At 40.3% G+C, this 8,743-nt stretch overlaps 1 long non-coding RNA gene across 1 annotated transcript; it reads right to left on the bottom strand.

Moving 5' to 3' along the window:
- Window positions 1-4,175: 4,175 nt before the first annotated feature.
- Window positions 4,176-6,251, bottom strand: LOC131242954 (uncharacterized). The gene is made up of 2 exons (XR_009169774.1): window positions 5,859-6,251; window positions 4,176-5,482 (listed from the first exon to the last, which is right to left on the bottom strand). It is a non-coding gene; the product is annotated as an uncharacterized LOC131242954 (long non-coding RNA).
- Window positions 6,252-8,743: the final 2,492 nt, after the last annotated feature.

Below are 8,743 nucleotides of genomic sequence, written 5' to 3' on the forward strand. Positions count from 1 at the left end.
TTGAACAGTTTAATTTGAATTAGATGTAGGCCACATGTGAAAGTTTGATGTAATTTCTAAATGCCAGCGTATCATCTATCACACTCCGCCAAAGCATTAAAGTTTTCCTCACAGCAGAGTACTCGCAGCCTGCACCATATTAATTGACAATCCGGGGAAGGTCCCATTTATTTTTAAGCCCCGCTAAGGTATCATTCATTTTACACGCCCCCATTATAAATTTTCAGTTAGAAGGTTGGGTCCCATGCAAAGCTTTCCACGTGAAGTCAGGGCTTGTTTGGTTGACTGTACTTACACGAAAATTCATGTAATTTCACTCAAATCAGCATTAAATGTGAGGTAATGAACTAAAGTCATTGGGCGGTCATGATATATGTGTTATAATCACACCATCCATTCATCAGTATATATCATTTTAGTGTAAGGGCTAAAAAATTGAGACAGATTCAAAGCTAAAGTGAACCACGCTGCAGAAATCAATGGAGATTGAGCATTAACCACTTAAATGTTCTTCCCATAGCCTGGTCCACTTAAGCTTTAGATCTGCTTCAATTTTTTGGGGAATACCTTAAAATGATCTGGCCAAATGAATGGATGGCATGGATAAGACACACACTTCATAGTGGGACCAACGAATTCTATCTCATTTTCTGTGTCTAAAAGTTGTTGATGTCACATCCATACAGTATCCCTTCACCTCACAAATGGTGCATTAAGAAATTAATGCTTAAAAGCACAAAATATACCACAAAATTTCCTAACTACGCCATCTCAAACGAGCCCTCACGGGCTATTTGGTCCATGGGACTAAATCGTATGGAGTCGTATTAGATGGGATTAACATTATTATTGCACAATGATTATACATATGGAAAATACTATTTTAGCCATCCAATCCTCCTATTTGGGATAAAATTCTTGATATGGTAAAATTACAGAATTAAGCAAAATTCAGTTTGGCAGATCATGGAATTGTAATCAACGAACCAAGTTTACAATGGATGTTAGTCACTTGTACGCATATATAAGTAGAATGTCATGTGTAAAGGACGTATTTGGATGAACATCGTGGATAAAACACATGCATCAATATGGGGCCCATATGTGTAATTGGTTTCAAAATTCACTTTGAAATTCCACATGAAACCAAATACATTTCCATCGCGCCTAATTCTAACCCTTCCTGTTCTCTCCCCAAATGCTATATGGAATTTGCATAAGACCAAATACAATTCCATCCCACCTAATCCCATACCTGGGCTTAGATGGGATTAGGTGGGATGGGATTCAAAAAACATAATTATTACCCATGGCAGGGATTGTCCCCAGTTGCCATGGGATAAGATTAATTCCATGCTTTGTTGCTAACACGGCGGTACATTGAATGGATATACCCACCATCATTTGAAATTAATGAGAATAACACACATGTGTTATATCTAAACCGTTCATTTGTTTTGTAATCTCATTTTATGCATGGGCCTAAAAATGAGGTAGATCCAAAACTTATGTTGCCCCAAAGAATTTTTCAACTGTAAGTATTCAATCCCCTTTGCTTTCTATGGTGGGGTCCACTTGAGATTTAGATTTACCTGATTTTTTGGCCCATGCTCTAAAATAATCATGAAAAATGGGTGGACGGTGTGGATATAGCCCACACATCATGGTGGGACCTACACAACTTGCTAAAATTGAGTGAAATTGGCACGGGACCCAATGCAATTCCATCTAATCTAATTCCAAGCTTTTCCATTCTTCCCAAACATGGAGTGGAATTGGCACCAGATGAATCCCATCCCACCTAATCCCTTCTAATCCCACTGCCCAAACACGCCCTAAGGTACAACGTACATCTTAAGTTTATTTAAGTGAATCCGAGTGCTTTATTTTGATATACATTTAGCCTTATTTACTTATATGCTCTAAGATCAATATAGATGAGCTCAAATGTACTTCAATAAACTTCGAAGCACTATAATGCATTTCAGTGAACTTAAATTCACTTTGGGTTATTCCGATAGCCAATTACAATAGCATCCTAAGGTAAAAGTGCTATCATTATGATTTTTCAGCATTGGTTTAAACACTTAATTTGAGTATGTAATTCGGTGGTCAAAGACAAATGTAATATGATACATTATAGTAAATATCATTATATCTTTTTATTGATTAGATGTCATAATAATATAAAAGCATTATCACTGTACTTTCATGTGGCCTATATAAGCATGAGAATTCTTGGTGAAATTATCTATTGTTTATGAAACAAGTATTATAATTTGTAATCATTGCACTTTGATAATTTATTACCCTAGTAACTATTTGCATTGAATCAAAGCTGGTCATTAAGCTTATCAAGATTTTGGAGATGACCTTCACGTAAACTTTGAACTAGATATTCTTTTAAAACCAAGAAAAAATTTGTATGAAGCTTGATGACATTCAATTATATTTGGTGCAACCCTAAAAGATGAAAAAATATATATAAAGGACAATGATAGCGTGTTTAGACAGTGTGTTTAAACTTTAAAGGGTCCATTTGGAGTAAGTGATCGTGCATATTTAGGATTAAGTCTATACAAAGAAACTCTACTTAGAACCCATCGGATCCGAACCTAATAACTGTGCCCACGAACCACACCTACCTAAGATTCCTATTCATCACCTTTTCTGCACTGATCCCCTTGGTGAGTGTCAACAGTTAACTAATCTTATTTTCCTGCCACCAATCCGATTTCTAGGGCCGTCCACTTTATAATCCTTTTGAACCAGTTACTATACACGATAGGAGACACTGGATGGACCATCACCCTGCCACGTTTGCTGTGAAAGAGCTCTAGAATTTCCAGCTCCATACTACATAAGGAATTACACCCATTGGCCTGGCTTTATTGTCTACAGAGAACCTCATTGGGCAGTGGAGATTTATCCACACAGTTTTGGCGCGTCGTATATACATAATACATATGATCTTATTCAACCCCCTCAAAAAAAAAAGAAAAAAGAAAAAAGAAAGAAGACAGGTCCTGATAACTGTGCCTTACCAAAACCCAAATAAATATAATGAAAATGTTCATACCTTGTAACATCCTCGTGCATTCATTAAAAAAAATAAATAAAATCTCAAATAAATAGGAGGAGACTCGCATGCAACTAGTAGGACCCCGTTCTGCCATCCAACTCGTGCATAAATGCAAGGTGACGTGTGCAGAAGACATCCAACCCATCCAAAAGCTTGGAGCTAACGAGAAGATCACATAGCACAAAACTCAGGCTGATGCATGCATCAGGTGGCCACACCTGCTCAATGGATCAAAGTGGGTTGTCCATCGTTTTCTATCGCCTTGATTTTTTGCATAGGTTCTGGTGTTGGTGGGGCCAACATCTTAGAGGGTTGGATGCCCTATTTATACATTGGCCCTTATCTAGTGGAACATAAACTTACAATCCAGCTAGCTGCTTGTGAAACCTACTCAATACATTAATCTCCTATACTTTGTTCTACTCAGACGTTTGCAAAATGAATTACTACTAAAGGCCAAGTTGCATATGAATCAGATAATCTTATCAATGTGATTTTTTCTCAGTAGCATACAAAATGCTGTCAGGCTTGGTGGACCCATTGGACTGTTTGAAGTGTCCCAACACAACCAGGAGCACTACAGCTTAGTGGTCAAAGATCACTGATACAGCTTTTTTTTTTTTCCTTCCACCTACGTGTAACATTTGTAGAATATCCAATCCATGCAAATGATGGCTACACCATGATGATCACACAGGATGAAAATTAGGCCGAACCACTCATTGGGAGGGCCACACCAGTCATCTGAGTCATACCATTGGTTGTCCATTGATTTTGATTAGGTATCAGCCGCTAGATGAGTGGATCAGCTTGGTGATCATCAAGGCACTGCACCTTCTGCGCAGATTGGATATTCAATAGATGACAAGTCAGCAAGGAATAATGGTTGTACAATAACGAATAATACAGCTGCTGTGTCTGTACATTTCTTTTTGCTCAGGAAAAAAACATAGCTTAACCATTCGGTTCGTGCTTTGGCTGTATTTGGCAGTGGACTGTTTTTTATTTATACACTTAGGTAAAAGAAAAAAATAAAAAAGATTAGTAATCTGGCAGAGTTGATGGATGAAAGGTATGTACTTAAAATTTGCTAAAATAATTACATACCTGGAATACAAGTAATTAAGTTAAACTGTCCAACCTTTGGCTCGTGAACAAAAATTACATTTATTTGCTAATCTATCTAATTAATGGACATCTGTTGGAAGGTTAAAAATGAAAACATCCAACGGTTCTATTTCAATAACAAGTGTCCACCAATCAGAGGATATAAATTTTGAACGAAAATTATTTCAGGAGTGTGAATTAGCAAGATTGGGATCTACAATTTAGTCGGATTAAATTGAGATAACACATGTAACGTGTACAATTTATGGGTGCCTGCTTATCAAGAGCCATACCTGCCAGAGTAGGAAATAACTCCTTTTCACGTAATGGCTAATCGGGAAAAGCGTGACATGACAACCAGCAAATTCCCTGCTGCACGTCATTTTCCGATTTGGTAAAATAACGTGGTAAAGAGGACTGAACCAAGATCCAATTCTGATTATTATTCTAGGTTGCGTTTGGATGCACAATGAAATCGTATTGACATCTACAACCAGGCAAGCGTGTTCTAGATCTGAACTTTCCATCTGGTTAAAATCCCTAAAAAAACAAGCCGTTTCAGTCTTCAGGTGGCCACGATTTACAAATTGAGTTTTTTTTTTTTTTTTGTGCCACACATCTGGACTTGAAGAGATCGAAAAGCATGTAACCCACTTGATGGATAGCTGAGATCTCACACGCATGTTCCATATTGGCTGATGTGCCTGCACGTGGATGGCAGGGCTCACAAGCGTGCGGAATTCGCAAATCTCTTTCCATTCACATATTGAGGATTAGGCTAAAAGCAATTCATTTACATTCAATTTGAACTTGGAATGAACTTAACTGCAATTTGTGAGCTGCAACTTAGCAAATCTCTTCCGAAGAAGATTGGCCCACCTGATGGGGTTTTGATAGAGTGTGGGCCCAGATTACAGCTCCAAAGGGGTTCCAGGCTCCTTTTGTTGTATAGCACATGTCAGAAATCCAGGCCATCCATCCGATAGGTTAGAGTATGGAGATGTGATCGACCAGAAACAATGTTAGTCCACTGGTCAGGACAAACTTTTCAGAGAAAAATGGGCCGTTAGAAAGGAATTCCAACGGTCTAAATTCAGCGTCCCTCAGTGACTCGCTAGATGAGTAGACCGCCCGGATTTTTGTTATATGCCATGTTCATAGTAAGCAGTCCTTGATGAATGGCCCGGGTCTCTAACGCGTGTGACATCCTGCGTGGAACGTGTTGTGCGTACGGTCATCCCCACCGTGCGGGCTAGCTGATGCACCATGTTGGCACGTGTGCCGTGTGTGGTGCTAGAAGACATCCGGTAAATGAAATTGGTAATTTCTTCTTGATTTAATTTAAAGAGTCGAGAAATTAGATTTAGTTGTTCATCCAAACGAGGCATTATAACGATGAAAATTTTTAAAAAAAATAAAAAATTAAATATATTGCATGAAAATCTCGATTTACATTTCAGATCTAGGGTTTAGAAAGAAAACAAAACACTAGTTCTGATTTTATTAGAAAAAAGAAGAAAAAACCTCGAGTTCAGATCTAGATCTAGTTTTCTTTAATCGGCACTTATATCGATAATTTTATTTTATTTTTTTTTAAAAAAAAGGGAAAAAAAGAAGAAAAGAAAACGGAGGAATGATGGTGTGGAGGATGATACGGAAAGTTAGATACCTTTTTACCAGCAGAAGACGGAAAAGGTGATGAAATATCTCCATGGAATTTAGAAATCTTTTCATGTTTTCCCACAGCTTTCTTGAGCTTTGTACTGAGATCTGCCTTTTAAGAAATACTTACATCTGTCTCGAAACGGAAAATTCATGCATCCACACAAAAGAAAGTGAGAGCGAGAGAGAGAAACCGACCTGAGTACCAAGTTCAAGAAAGCCGTGGAAAAGCATGCTCCGATCTTTCATATTCTCTTCTCTCTCTCTCTCTCCCTCTTCCTCTCTCTCATGAACAGGAATGAAATGTAGATCTAGGAAAAGATGGAAGAAAGAAGAACCAAAGGAAGAGATCTAGAACTAGCGAGAGAGATGGGGAGAAGAAGAAAAAAACAGAAAAAAAGAAAAAAAGAAAAAAGGATAAGTAGAAGCAGATCTGAGGAAGATAACGGCAAAAAAACAGAAAAAAAAAAATCAGGAAGAAATGGAAATTGTGGTGAAAGAAAGGTAGGATGAGGAGAAGATTAGAGAAAAAAAAGAAAAAGAAAAAAGAAGAAGAGTAAATAAAGAAAAGATAGAACGCAGGATAGAAAAGAGAGATAAGGAAGAGGTGAAAGAAAAGGCGATGGATTGGTTTCCTTTCCGCAGAGGAAGCCTTTAAGTAAGAGAAATGCTGTTATGCATCTCGCGCGTCATACGTTTTGTATGCATCTCACTCTCAACCGTACACGTGGTGAGCACATGTATCTGCACGGAGATAGGCCATATCTGAGAATCAATTGGATTGGGTTGTGGTAGATATCCGATTCCTTTTGGATCAACGGTCATAATTAAACAGAAAATATCACAATAAGCAGATGTCCAGACTTCACCAATCACTACGAGTTTCTTCTAATGGCCCATCCGCGCATTGGGCCACCAGATAAGCAATCCTGATCAATATCTAGTTTTGGAGCCACATTGAACTTTGATGACCCGAGCTGCATGATAGCATCCGTCTTTCATTCGTCGCGCTTAAGAGTCGAACGCTGCTAACACATCTATGATCACGCCACATGTTCGCATGATCAGATGATCGGAAACGTTAGTCTGGTGGGACTTACTGTCGATTAGTGATGTACAAATATCCCTCAGCTGAGACGATACTACCACTTGATCTGGCTTTATTTTAACCGTTCGATTGAAGGTCAGAAAATTGGAGGGTCCAACGTCGTCATACCTCCATGGGCGAAAATTTGATCTGACCCGCCCAATCACGAAGTATGTCCAGTATAATACCTGACACGTCGATCTAGTAGGTCCCGGTTGAAAATGCACTAAATACGATCGTGGCCATTGGTTTTCCAGGTGAGCGTTGATCATTCACTTTTGTCGTTTTCAGGATACACTTGCATGTTGTACATTCTGCATCCACTAGTCCAACTGCCACATGTCAGGTAGTCGGCGTCAACGCTCCTACTGATCTAAACCGCCCAAGGAAAAAATAAAAAAACTCATCCATCCATATAATTTATAACCGGCTGTAGGATCCACCATTTGGACAGTCCAGATCAGTTGAATCGGAAGAAAAAAAACCATCCATCCATATTGTTACTCATCGGATGTACGATCCATCAGTTGGGCGGTACAGATCAGTCAAAAGGTTAAGCAATGTAAGGTAATTGCGATTCCGTCGTGTTATGGAGAATAAGCCAAGTAGGAATAAGAGAGAGAGTGAGAGTGAGTGCGCATTCCCACGCACAATACCTGCTCTCTAACCGAATGATTCCTCGTGCGTCCAGTACCCGCTTCTCCACACGTGCGTGCAACAAATGACGTGTTGAGCTCGCGCGCGCGACGTCGATTTCCGAGGACGGGATGGGCGAGCGGCGAGCGGCCGAGAGTGTCAGATAGTCGTACGTGGCCGGCGATCTGGAATTTGGGGGTTTCCGATGAGCGTTTTGCGCACCATTTCCCGATCTCTCCGGTCAGTGCGCCGGATTGTGCGCCGACGATTCCCGCGCCACACGACTAATCAGGTGGGGCCCGCCTCTTACATCTTTTTGACCCGGCCAAACGAAGCATCTTTCCGGCTTATCTAGAGTGGGCGCAGAGCGCAATGCGCATCCCCTCCCATTTTTCGGTCGGATCGACTCGCAGGCAGCCACCGAAAGGGGAGAGAGAGAGAGAGAGAGAGAGAGAGCGCGAGAGAAGAAGAGGGGCCCGCCCACCGGCGTTTGTACTTCGTACCAGACGCAGCTGGTCCTCTAAAGTTAACGCATGGGTATAGTACGCATCCTGTGCATTTTTTCGCAGTGAGCCGGAATGTGCGCCGACATGTCCATCTTGTACGGGTGAGTGTTGGGCCCAACTTCAATCGTCCTAATCCTCAGACTCCTCAGACCTGAATCTTCTTAACCTAAAAAAGAGAGAGGGAAAACGGTAAAATTCACGCGAGAAGAGCAAAAAACATATCGTTTCTACAAGATCTCTTTGATGTGCTCTTGCACCACATCCATTGTACAAGTGGAGTGTATGACACAAAACCCGAAGCGTCCATTCCATGCATCCCAACGTAGATAGATCATAACCAAAAAATTGCTCCGAGAGAACGAATCTAACTGCTGATTGGTGGACATCAAACCGACGGTCAATAGCTGGATCGATGTAACAGACGGATGTATATCGATCAATGGTTAGGATCATCAGTCGATCTAACTTCACATGATGCCCATGTAAAGGGGAATAAATGACTGCTTACTCAGACTTCAAGTAGGCTGCATCTTACTTGCGTGTCCAACGTATGGTGTGTACACGCACGCCAATCCAGATCGTGCAAATTGTGGGACCCAGTTGAATGCAGTATTACTCGATATTACGTTGATCAGATGATCCTATCTAACCGGTGGCCACCTA

Source organism: Magnolia sinica, chromosome 4 (assembly GCF_029962835.1).
Source record: "Magnolia sinica isolate HGM2019 chromosome 4, MsV1, whole genome shotgun sequence".
NCBI classification, from domain to species: domain Eukaryota; kingdom Viridiplantae; phylum Streptophyta; class Magnoliopsida; order Magnoliales; family Magnoliaceae; genus Magnolia; species Magnolia sinica.